The 12,437-nt window shown below is 40.3% G+C and overlaps 1 long non-coding RNA gene across 1 annotated transcript in view; it reads left to right on the top strand.

Moving 5' to 3' along the window:
* Window positions 1-9,888, top strand: part of LOC141146136 (uncharacterized) — a 110,710-nt gene extending 100,822 nt beyond the window's left edge. Inside the window, exon 2 of the long non-coding RNA XR_012244724.1 lies at window positions 9,660-9,888. This is a non-coding gene — a long non-coding RNA (uncharacterized lncRNA). The remainder of the gene's footprint in view (window positions 1-9,659) is intronic.
* Window positions 9,889-12,437: the final 2,549 nt, after the last annotated feature.

Here is a 12,437-nt window from a genome sequence, read left to right as displayed (position 1 = left end):
AAATGTGTAAGATTTGGTCCGTTCTTCCTCTTATATTCATGGTGGATATATGTTTTACTTTGTATACTGAATTGAAAAGATGTATGTGAAATGTCTTATGACACCACGCTTTGTAATAAGCAAATGTGTTATATATGTTTGTCTTGTATAGGATTACAGTACTTTTTAGAGGATCTGAGGCCCTGATGAAGCGGGTTTCACATGTTGGCTAATTAATTGGATCCCAACGCCAAGCCTGAGATCTATGTGGCTGCTTAAATTTGAGAATGTGTTTGGGTTCGGCACATCATTACAGATCTAGTGGACAGATTACTGGGAGGGGCTGGGGAAGACCCGGCTGTCATGGTGCACGTTGGCACCAATGACAAAGTCAGAGGCAGATGGAGTGTCCTAAAGAACGATTTTAGGGACTTGGGAGCTAAATTGAGGAAAAAGACCTCGAAGGTAGTATTCTCAGGAATACTACCGGTACATGGAGCCACACCAGAAAGGCAGAGGGAGATTGGGGATGTAAACAAGTGGCTGAAGAGCTGGTGTAGTAAGGAGGGGTTTGGGTTGCTGGAGGTCTGGGCCGACTTCTCAGTCGATCACAGTACTATAGAAGGGATGGACTGCACTTAAATGAGGAGGGTGCAGTTCAGCTGGGAGTAAAGATGGGCAAAAAGTTAGAGGGGTTTTTAAACTAGGCGACGGGGGGGAGGGCCCAGAGGTAGAGATAGTCAGCGTGGAACATATTCCAGAGGGTAGTATTGGGGGCATTAGTGGTAGGTTGACTAAAGCACATAAACCCAAGGTAAGTATAGTAACAAGTCCTAGTTGCAATCTCGGAACACCCAATAAGAGGATAGTATGCGACCGGTCTAAACTACGTGGCATGTTCACCAATGCCAGAAGCCTGGCGGACAAGAAGGGTGAACTAGAGATACTGTTGTACAAGGAGGATTTGGATTTTATGGGAATTTCAGAGACCTGGTTCAACAGCTCTCATGATTGGCTGGCAACCATTCAAGGGTATACCCTTTATCGCAGGGATAGAGAGGGTAAAAAAGGGGGAGGGGTATGCCTATATATCAAGAATAATGTACAAGTGAATGTGAGAGATGGCATCACTAAGGGAGCTAGGGAGGAGGTGGAATCTCCTATCACAAGTTGGATTAGCAGCAAGGATGGGAAGTTTTATCATGGGGGATTTTAATTATCCATACATAGACTGGGCGGAGGGAACCACGCATTCGTCTAAGGCTCACCAGTTCCTAAAATTCTTGCAGGACAATTTCAGGGTTCAGAAGGTAGACGCACCAACTAGAAATAAACGATACTGGATCTACTGATTACCAACAATATAGACCTGATCACGGATGTGGAAATATGGGGCAATTTAGAAAACAGCGATCACAGGTCAATCGGCTTCAGTATAAATCACACAAATAGGAAACATAAGGGGAATACAAAGACACTGAATTTCAAAAGAGCCAACTTCCCTAAACTATGAACCTTGTTAGAAGACATGAATTGGGATAAAATCTTAGGAACAAAGAACACAAAGGAGAGATATAGAGTATATTAAATAAGGGCATTAAATAAATAAGGGCATTAGCCAATGCATCCCATTGGGTAATAAATTTAAAAGAGCGAACAAAAGTCCTGAATGGTTTAACTCCAATGAAAAATGCATATAAAAGCAAAGGAGAAGGCCTTCAAAAAATACAAGGTTGAGGGATCATCATCAGCATTCAGACTTTATAAAGAATGCAACAAGAAATGTAAGGGTGCAATTAGGGCAGCTAAGATGGAACACGAAAGACACATAGCGAAGGAGAGCAAAAAAATCCCAAGAAATTTTAAGTATGTAAACAGTAAAAAAGGGAGGACAGGGAAAGGTATTGAATTTATTCTTCTCCTCAGTCTTCACAAGGGAATCGGGGGGCTTCAGTAACCAAAAATGCAGTGTTTCTCCTTATGACACATCACAGGAAGCACCTCCATGGTTAACAGAGGACAGAATTAAAATTAGACTTAGGAAACTTAACACTAATAAATCACTGGGACCAGATTGCTTGCATCTGAGTGTACTTCGGGAACTTAGTCAAGTAATTGCCAGACCATTGTTCCTAATTTTTACTGACAGTCTACTGACTGGAATGGTACAATGTGATTGGAGAAAAGCCAATGCAGCACCAATATTTAAAAAGGGCCCAAAATACATCCCTGCGAACTAGAGACCAGTTAGCCTAACATCAATAGTATACAAGCTCTTGGAGGGAATGATAAGGGACTATATACAAGATTTTAGTAATGAGAACGGTATCATTAGCAGTAATCAGCATGGATTCATGAAGAATCGTTCTTGCTAAACCAATCTATTAACCTTCTATGAGGAGGTGAGTTGCCATCTACATAAAGGAAGGCCCGTAGACGTAGTGTATCTGGATTTTGCAAAAGCATTTGACACAGTTCCCCATAAACGTTTACTGTACAAAATAAGGTCCGTTGACATGGACCATAGGGTGAGTACATGGATTGAAAACTGGCTACAAGGGCGAGTTTAGAGGGTGGTGATAAATGGGGAATACTCGGAATGGTCAGAGGTGGGTAGTGGGGTCCCCCAGGGTTCTGTGCTGGGACCTATCCTATTTATTTTGTTCATATACGACCTGGAGGATGGGGTAAACAGTTCAATCTCTGTTTTTGCAGACGATACTAAGCTAAGCAGGGCAATAACTTCTCCGCAGGATGTGGAAACCTTGCAAAAACATCTGAACAAATTAATGGGGTGGGCAATGACATGGCAAATGATTCAATGAAAATGGAAATTCAGTCAGCGCAAAAAACTATATCCTAACTGTAAAATAAAGCAGCTGAACACTGAAGGCAAACATATAAGACCTTAAAGAATACAAAATAAATAAGCAGTGCAGTATAAATACAACCAGAAGACTCAAATGTTGCACATTGCATAAATATAATAAAGTCCCCTTTAAATGTAGAAATAGATGGGTTGACAGAAAAAAGGTCTCCTCTGCGGTGGTCTGGGTGCTCACAACAGTTCATACAGTGCAATGCAACCCATGATTCCACCACCAGTTAGCCAAACTGCTCACCTCAGCAAATGGACCCCTGAACTAACAGATGGGTCAAAAAGGCATTTACCACTCTTAGTGGACATGGATGGAAACTTGCTTGGGTAGACAGTCACACGACTTTAGGAGAGCGCACTCAGTTGTTCTCAATTGGTGGCCATCAAATCAACATGGCGGCAGCAAGCCATGTGCTCACATCTGTAGGCCAAAAAAAAGTTTCAAAGCAAGGGGGGAACAAGGGGAAAGGGGATATTGGGACTTTACTTCTCTTCATGCACAGTTTCTTGAACTTTTTTATAGTTTTCATTGTCCACCTTTTCCAAACAGGAGTGCCTTGTGGTTTTCCATGCCTGCCTTGTTTGCGGCCCGTGTGTTTCGTCCCCTCAGGGCTGCCTGCCATGGCTCCCGTTGGGGGGTACCTGCAGACGGCTTGTGGGGCCGACCTACCAATCCACCAACATGCATACCTGAGTAAGTAAGCATGTACTTGGTATGGGGTTCCCTTTACCCCACCCCTGGTCATGTGCCTCCTCATTAATTCAAGTTTGCTTTTATTTTTATATTTTATTTATCTTTTACAATTAATTACATACCATATTTCTATCACAGAATTATCACGCGCTTTGCTCCTGACGAGTGGTTTAAAGGCCACGAAACGCGCAGAGCCACCATATACCGTGTTCTTACCAACATAACAGTTTTTCAAGTTATTACCTACTACCTCTACAGGTGTAAGAGGCCCTTGGTCTTGCAGGCATCAACTTGCTTACGTTTTTTATCCAATCATGCCTTGGTGAATTTTGGATTTTTATTGTGCTTTTACCTTGTGACACCAATGTTTTTATCATGTCTAAACATTACCATATTTGCCAATCAATGTCGTCTTGTAATTACTTTTTTTTACCATGTTACCAGCATTTTATGTTATGTTACTATTATTGTAATCAATAAAAATCCCTATCTATTCACCAATTCACTCGTTTGCTACTACGTGCTTCATATAAAGTCCCAATATCCCCTTTCCCCTTGTTCCCCCCCTTGCTTTGAATCGATTGGGGATTGAAACACTTGACCTTACCAGGTCATAGTTTCATTAAAGTCCCTTGGGATGAAAATACACGGCCTTACCAGTCCATGGCTTCGTCAAAGTCCCAACCTACCACTACAACTTACTACATGGCAAATGAGATTTAATATAGAAAAATGTAAAATAATGCATTTGGGTGGCAAAAATACTAATGCAATCTATACACTGGGGGGAGAATCTCTGGGGAATCTAGAATGGAAAAGGACCTGGAGGTCCTAGTAGATGAAAGGCTCAGCAATGGCATGCAATGCCAAGCTGCTGCTAACAAAGCAAACAGAATATTGGCATGCATTAAAAAAGGGGATCAACTCCAGAGATAAAACGATAATTCTCCCACTCTACAAGACTCTGGTCCAGCCGCACCTGGAGTATGCTGTCCAGTTCTGGGCAGCAGTCCTCAGGAAGGATGTACTGGAAATGGAGCGAGTACAAAGAAGGGCAACTAAGCTAATAAAGAGTCTGGAGGATATTAGTTATGAGGAAAGGTTGCGAGCACTGAACTTATTCTCTTTGGAGAAGAAACGCTTGAGAGGGGATAAGGTTTCAATGTATAAATACCGTACTGGTGACCCCACAATAGGGATAAAACTTTCTCATAGAAGGGAGTTTAACAAGACAAGTGGCCACTCATTAAAATTAGAAGAAAAGAGCTTTAACCTTAAACTACGTAGAGGGTTCTTTACTATAAGAGCTGCAAGGATGTGGAATTCCCTTCCCTCCCTGGTCTCAGCGGGGGGGGGGGGGGGGGGGGGCATTGATAGTTTCAATGTAACTATGTATTTAAAAAACAGCTTTTTAGCTTAAATGATTTCTACTAAATATTTTTATTTTTTTTTTTATATTTTTGCTGCCTGTGTTTGATATACCCTAGAATGTACACCTAAAGTCCCATACACCTACTAGCCCTGTTCCATTATTCTGGCGTACAAATGTTAGTTAAATCCCCTCATTGTTTGGATAAGCAGAAGTGAGGATCATCAGCTATCTTCTAGTGGAGTGGCTCATATTTAGTAAATTAGGACTTTTGATACATCTCCAAAGTATAAATACTCCTGGAAACAAATGGTTAATTACCAGATCACTATTTAGATTACTATTTAAATCAACCTTTCTTAACCATGGTTCCCTGAAACCTCAAGTTTCCTTCAGAGGTTGCTAGGGGTTCCTGGAGCAATTAACAATTTCTGCCTCTCTTTTAAGTAACCACTGATCTTTTTAAGAATCTGTAATGCTGCGTGCACACGATCGGGATTTTGGTCGGAAAAAGAAATGATGGCTTTTCCGACGGGATTCCGCTCAAGTTTGCCTTGCATACACACGGTCACACAAAAGTTCGCTGAACTTTCGACCATCAAGAACGCGGTGACGTACAACACTACTTCGAGCCAAGAAAATGAAGTTCAATGTTTCCAAGCATACATCGAATTGTTTGCGAGCATGCGTAGGAATTTTGCGCGTCGAAATTGCTATAGACGATCGCATTTTCGGATAGGAACTTTTTCCGACCGAAAAATTGAGAACATGCACTCAATCTTTTGCTGGCTGGAATTCGGCCAGCAAAGTCCGATGGAGCATACACAGTTACACACGGTCGCATTTTCCGACCAAAAGCTCTCATCGGTCTTTTGCTGGCCAAATTTCCGATCGTGTGTACGTGGCATAAGGGGGATATTCTTTCCACCAAGTACTAATGTATGGCGCATTGATGACCAGTGGGAAGTTTCTTCTCCCACTGGCCACCAATGTAAGGGAATCCTTTTACCACTGCCCACCAGTGTAAGAGGGTCCTCCTGCCACTGACCACCAATTTAAGAGGGTCTTTTTACCTCTGACCACCAATGTAAGGGTGGAATTCTCCACTGATCTCCAATACGAAGGAACATCACTATTTCCATGTCTGCCTTTCGTTTCTGTCCATTATTATCAATTGCTTTATTTAATTATTATTACTTAAAAACACTTTGTGGTATTTGACAGTTCTGGGTATCAAATATGATAAGTATGCCACTTTCCTTACTCATTTATTTATTTTATATAAAATAACATACTGTTCACGCTAATGTTCCATGGGCTGTAGTTTAGTAAGGCATTCATGAAATCTGACCAGAGCACATATATCTGTTTGCTAATCTCTCTCCAAAGCCCTAAGTCCCGTGTCTTTCTGCTGCTGCGCTCCTCTGTTATCAGCATGATAACTTCTGACAAGTTCTCCGACACAAGGGATAAAAGCAGCTGGAAATTTGTGTCTGGGAGGTAATGTAGAGATAGATAAGCAGAGAGCTGGTCTATTAACAGCTCTGCAAGTTTCTTGGTTCCTCTGCCTATGTGGGAGGGATGAGCCTTTCCTTCAATCAGCTCACACACAGAGTATGCCGAGGCTCCCCTCCCACTGCTGAAACAGGAAGAAAGATTTGTAATGCAATGTGTACTTTCGAAAGAATGTAGAAAGCTGAAGACAGCAGAAATACACGTAAAACTTATGTAGGGATACTCTGTGTATCATCTGAGGCTGTTCACTTCACTGGGTATAGCAGAGGGTTTATATCCATTTTAAGGGTTCCTTTGTGATAAAAAAGATTGAGAAAGGCTGATTTACATTTTCCTTTTGGGTAAAAAGAAAAGTTCAACTCCCAGTTGTGTTTTGTGAAAATCATAATTTCGGCATCTGTACTATTTTACCTAAATAAAAAAGCAGATACAATATTAAAGCCAACCAAAGAAAGTTACAGAACATTATATTCTCTGCAAGAGAATTTTCCTGTGCTAAATAAACCATGTGTTGGAATAAGAAAAGTGGCTAAATTTTTATTACTGTTACAGGAACAGACTGTTGTAAACTAGATTTTCTAATGTCCTTGCATTTGTGTCTGGTGGGAACAATAGCTTTGCCTAACACCATCCTAATTCCTAAACTAAGATGTAACAGTCATCTGTTGGAGTCTAGTTGTGTATTCTCTATGTTGGTCTGTGCTGAAGTTTACATAGGTTAACCTACCTGGCGGTATGATTATTTCAGATTTTTGGTGCTGAAAGCAGTACCATTATTTTGCATGGAAATTTGGCGTTTTATATTGTAGGCCTGTAATTCTTAGGAATAACTCGCTTAAATCTGTCCAAACAAGAGTCTAGTAGACATCCTGGGTATGATAAAGTTTGAAACACTAAATCATAAATTATAATATAATAAATAGCTATAAATAATTATAACAAATAACAATATAATAAAAATGATTCAATAATGTAATCAAATAAAAAACACTGAAATTTGCTCAGTTGCAGAATTGTCGCTGTCGTTAATTTCAGTGTTTGATGACGGATTTCCCCACAAATCACTATCGCTCAATTCTGCAAGTGATTCTAACTTATTATCGCTGTTTTCTAGCTGGTCTAAACCTGCTTTTGATGTAAAGGAACTGTTTGGTGGCTATAGACAATCTCCAGTTTCCAGGCAAAAAGAACAGTTTTTATAATATAAAACTGCATACAGGGCACTGGAGAAACCACTAGGGACAAAAGAGATGTGAAATAAATTGATACAGTAATGTAATCTGTAAGATTACAGTGTACTGTATGTGTATTGTGTGTTTTACTTTTTGAATTTGGCGCCGTTCTCCGCCCCCGTGCGTTGAAACGCTCGCAGGGAACGGAGCCCGGGCACAGTGATAGGTCGAGTGGAGGACGGCTCGCTCACACTGTGGAGAGACATTGCAGGATCCAGGGGACAAGGTAAGTAAGCTCTTCCTGGATCCTACGATGCGATCCTCAGAGCTCGGGGTTACCTCTTTTGGTACTGAAAATCCACCCCGAGCCAGACTCGGGAATACCGCCAGGGAGGTTAATGACCTTTTAACATTTCCATTGATGACAGTGTTCGGGCATGGCTAATGGCCACTCAACCTCAAGGTTTTGCATCCTGTGGGTTAGGGGAGAGGGTCACATGCTCCCCATAACTGGAAGTATAAGTTATTATCAAGGACTGTGACAGACAATTGGAGTGTACAGTTGGCATGTTCTCTTTAAGCCTAAAGTGGTTGTAAATCCATACTTATACCCAGTGAAGTGACTGTTCATTGGCATCCCTCTCTTCTTTACATCTGTTCAAAATCCAGAATTTATAAAGTTGTCTGAGCTGTCAGAAAAAAGGGGAAGAGAGCTGCAGTTACACTCTGCAAAGCTCAGTGAGGAGAGTTCTGGGAGCTGATTGGAGGGAAGGGACACACCCCCCTTTACACAGCACACAGGAACAGAGCTGAGGCTGTCAATCAGCTGGAGACCCCTCCCTAGTCACCTTTTTTCCTTGGTGACAGGAAAACTTTTCAGAAGTGATTCATGCTGATAGCGGAGGAACAAAGCAGCAGACAGAAATGACACTTAGTGCTCTTGATTGAAACAAGTACACACTATAGAGGGATATGTGTGTTCATGTCTGAGATTTGCAACCACTTTAAAGTGACAGCTCTACAATAAAATATGACAAGTTTCTATTTATCCTGCTCAGACATAGAATGGCTTATGTTTCATCTTTGCAGTCACATTTTTTTTAAATGCACGTGCACACTTTTTCATATCAGCATTTATACAAATGGGTTCAGATCTGCTGGTTTATAAATACAGCTCAGAACAATGATATATGTGTCTGCGGCTCAGAACACCCACCTCCTGAGAAGGAAAAGAGACTATAATTATACAGAGCAATTTTGTACTTTGCTGGAAAAGAAAAAACAGCAGGTAGACCTCTGATAGGTCATGAAAGGCTTGTCTGAAGTCTTTGCCTCCTATAAAGAAAACTCTAATGCCAGCTCAGCATGGGAAAAAATAAACCATTTTTATGTATCACATAATAATCACCTACCATCTACACAGAATGGAAAAATCAATCATCAGATGTCTGCCATTGATATCAATCTGCTACGTGTTTTAGGATTGTACCCATTACAGTTCACCTATATCCTTTATACATTCTGAGTCATATTATTAATAGGTGGGTATTTTTGTACAAGGGGACTATAACTATAGAAGTGATTACCGGGCTACTTACATTGACCCTTTATGACAGGGGAAATAGATTGGGAGGCTAATATTGTGGAGTAGTGGTGTATATGGGAATTTGTGTGCCCGATACTGCAGTTGACATATAATTACTGGGGTGACAGGGTAATGACCAGGGAATACATATGTTATAAATGTAAATGATTTTTCACCAATATATCCACCACTGCCATTATGTCCTTCCTTTCCATTTTTAGTAATCCCAACCAGCTATGACAGAAGCCTGGTCCTTGGTGCGGGACCCCTAAGGGACAAATAGTCCACTTCCTGATTTAGTGCAAATGGTGGTTGTATGTATTGATGTGTTTATGAACTTTGCACATATATAACAGGTATGTAGTACTGCTGTTCCCGGGGGGGGGGGGGGGGGGGCAGGAGAGACTTGTATTGGATGTAATTCTCTGAAATTGTTGTTCTGATAAATATACTTTTCATTATTGTAGATCCTAACTGTAGTTATCGTCCTGATGAAGTGGGCAACGACCTATGAAACACGTCAAAGTTACAGCAAGAAACTCATCACCCAAGTTTGTCGGGGATGTTGAGTGAACTATTTGATGATCTAACAACCCATGTACCTGTATGACAATATACACTGATGCTTGTCTTTTTAAATCTCCTAACAAAAGTTTTTTAACATATGTATAATAAAATGTTGATCTTTTTTATATATCTTTTGTGGTACCTTCAAAGTCCTTCCATCATTCTTTAGATAGGGTATTTGTTTGCACATATTTTTCTCAGGATGTGGTACCAGACACTAGATGTCTAATGTGTAGAGGGTCTCCATTTGGGATTCCTTCCTCCCATTACTAATGTTGCAATTAACAGGTTTCACCTCTAATTTTAATACAAATTAAAATGGAAAGCAATCAGCGCAAAAATTGAAAATGAATAGAATATGCAGGCTGAACACTAAAGGATTCACCAACCCAAAATATATAAAAAATGAAAAACAAGTGCAGCGCAATAGAAATGTACACGTATAGAAAATAATGATAGGATATCTATAAATGGATAATGGAGATAAAAGTCCTTAATAACTCATAAATGGAATACAATCCCACTCTTGATCGAAATAGGACAGATGATTTCTTCACTGATACTCTTGCAAATTAAATCTGTAGGAAAAAAAAATAAATCACAGCACTCTGAATTTCCTTTACAAGATCCTCAGTAAGGTGTATAAGAAAACACATCGGTGGGATGCCCAAAAAATAAAATAAAAATAAAAGAAAGGAGTCCTCTAAGTGCAGACTGTATACTAATTTAATAAAGACCTCCAAGGCACAATAACAGTAAAAAGCGCTGAAGCGCAATGTAAAAAAGGCAGTGAACTTCACAAAGAGCCGTCCAGTGAGAGACTCAGCTGTTCGCGTCCGAACAGCTGAGAAGGTTGCGGGTGACGTCACAGGTAGACTCCGCCCCGTACGCGGCGTTACGTCCATACGGACTTCGTCAGCGGGGGTGGAGTCTGTGAGTCACCCTCGCTCCTCAAATAGCCGCCGCCTGTCAGCTGGGAGTGATTCATTCCCGAAAACGGAACCCACCTCGCAAGTAGAGGGGCCGCTGCATGGGGACACTAATACCAAATCTGACAGGAGCAATTTATAAAGGCTAAATAAAGGAGAACAAAGTGTGGGCTTAATTGGCCTCATAAAAACAATGAATTATCATTAAATGAGAAACATCAAACTGTACTGATATAATATACTAGAAAATAGTTAAAAGCAACCCCAAGATACTACAATTGGGAAATTAAGTAAAAAAAAAAAACAAAACTTTATTACTTATATAGTTTAATAAAATACCTAAAAAATGATAACCTGTGTGTACCCGCAACCTTCTCTTACAATAAAAATATTAATGCAATATAATCAAACAATGCTTTTTATCATCAGAATAAATACACTATAAATGAAAATAACTAAGATCTCATAACTAATTTTATTTGTCAGAGATAAAACAGTTGAGGTCGAACTCAACATTCAGACCTCTTGGGACCCCTACCCGTGTCTCATGTATCCATAAAGATTCTCTTTGGCTTAACTGCCTGATAAAATTGCCGCCTCTCCAATGTAGGGTTACTTTCTCTATCCCCCAGAATTGAAGTTTTTTCGGATCTCTATTATGACATAATCTGAAATGTTTGGACACAAAATGTGTCTTGAGACCTTTTTTGATGTTATTTACATGCTCGCTAATGCGGACTCCCATAGACCTAGAGGTTCTTCCAACATACTGGAGACCGCATTCGCATTGGAGCATGTAAACTACTCCGACAGTGTTGCAGGTGATTAAATTCCTAATTTGGTGCGTTCTATTAGTGGCGGTGGCTGTAAATTCTTTCCTCCTTTTGAGGTTAAACTTACATTGCTTACAAGCTGGACATTTTCCATAGGAGTAAAATCCGGACATAAAATAAAAAATTATATTTTCCCTAAACACAGGAGGATCCACTACCCCGGGAGCAATAATGTCCCTTAAGGTAGGAGGTCTCCTGTATACAAATCTAAGGCGGGCTGGGAGAGTTGGGCCTAATAAATTATCTCTTCTTAAAATGTCCCAGTGTTTAAGAATGATTTTTTCTACTTTTTTATATTGTAATCTAAAATGATCCTATATTGAGGAGGATTCTGGTCCATACTTATTTTAGTTGAATCTGCTACCAGCCTAGATCTGTCAATGGAGCCCACTTTGGTCAATTCTTCTAATATATGCTCCTGAGTATAACCTTTCTGTATGAATTTCTCTGCCATAACGTTGGCCTGAGAGAAATAATCACTATGGAGAAAGCAATTACGTCGTAGGCGAATGAATTGTCCTCTAGGTATATTGAGCAACCATGAGTTATGATGACAACTGTCTAAGGGAATGTACCCATTACGATCTGTTGGCTTGCAATAATTCCTAGTTTTGAAAGTCCCATCATGCTTAAAAATTTCTAGATCGAGGAAGGCTATGCAGGAAGCATCAGCATTCCAAGAAAGACGAATATTTTTGGTGTTAACATTGAGCCTAGACATGAATAGTTGGAGGCTAATAAGATCACCCTCCCATACCATGAATAGGTCATCTATATATCTTTGGTAGCAGACCCAGTAGTGTATTTAGGTTTTGTGCTGCCCTAGGCCTGACTAAACTCATGCACCCCCTAATTTAAATATGACCCACCCCTTCCTGTCAAGGCCACACCTCTTGCTGTTTAAGACCCACCCTGA

This window comes from Aquarana catesbeiana, linkage group LG05, assembly GCF_042186555.1.
Source record: "Aquarana catesbeiana isolate 2022-GZ linkage group LG05, ASM4218655v1, whole genome shotgun sequence".
Lineage (NCBI taxonomy): Eukaryota > Metazoa > Chordata > Amphibia > Anura > Ranidae > Aquarana > Aquarana catesbeiana.
The sequence above is the reverse complement of the archived record's forward strand: the minus strand, read 5'-3'. Positions and strand labels throughout refer to the sequence as shown.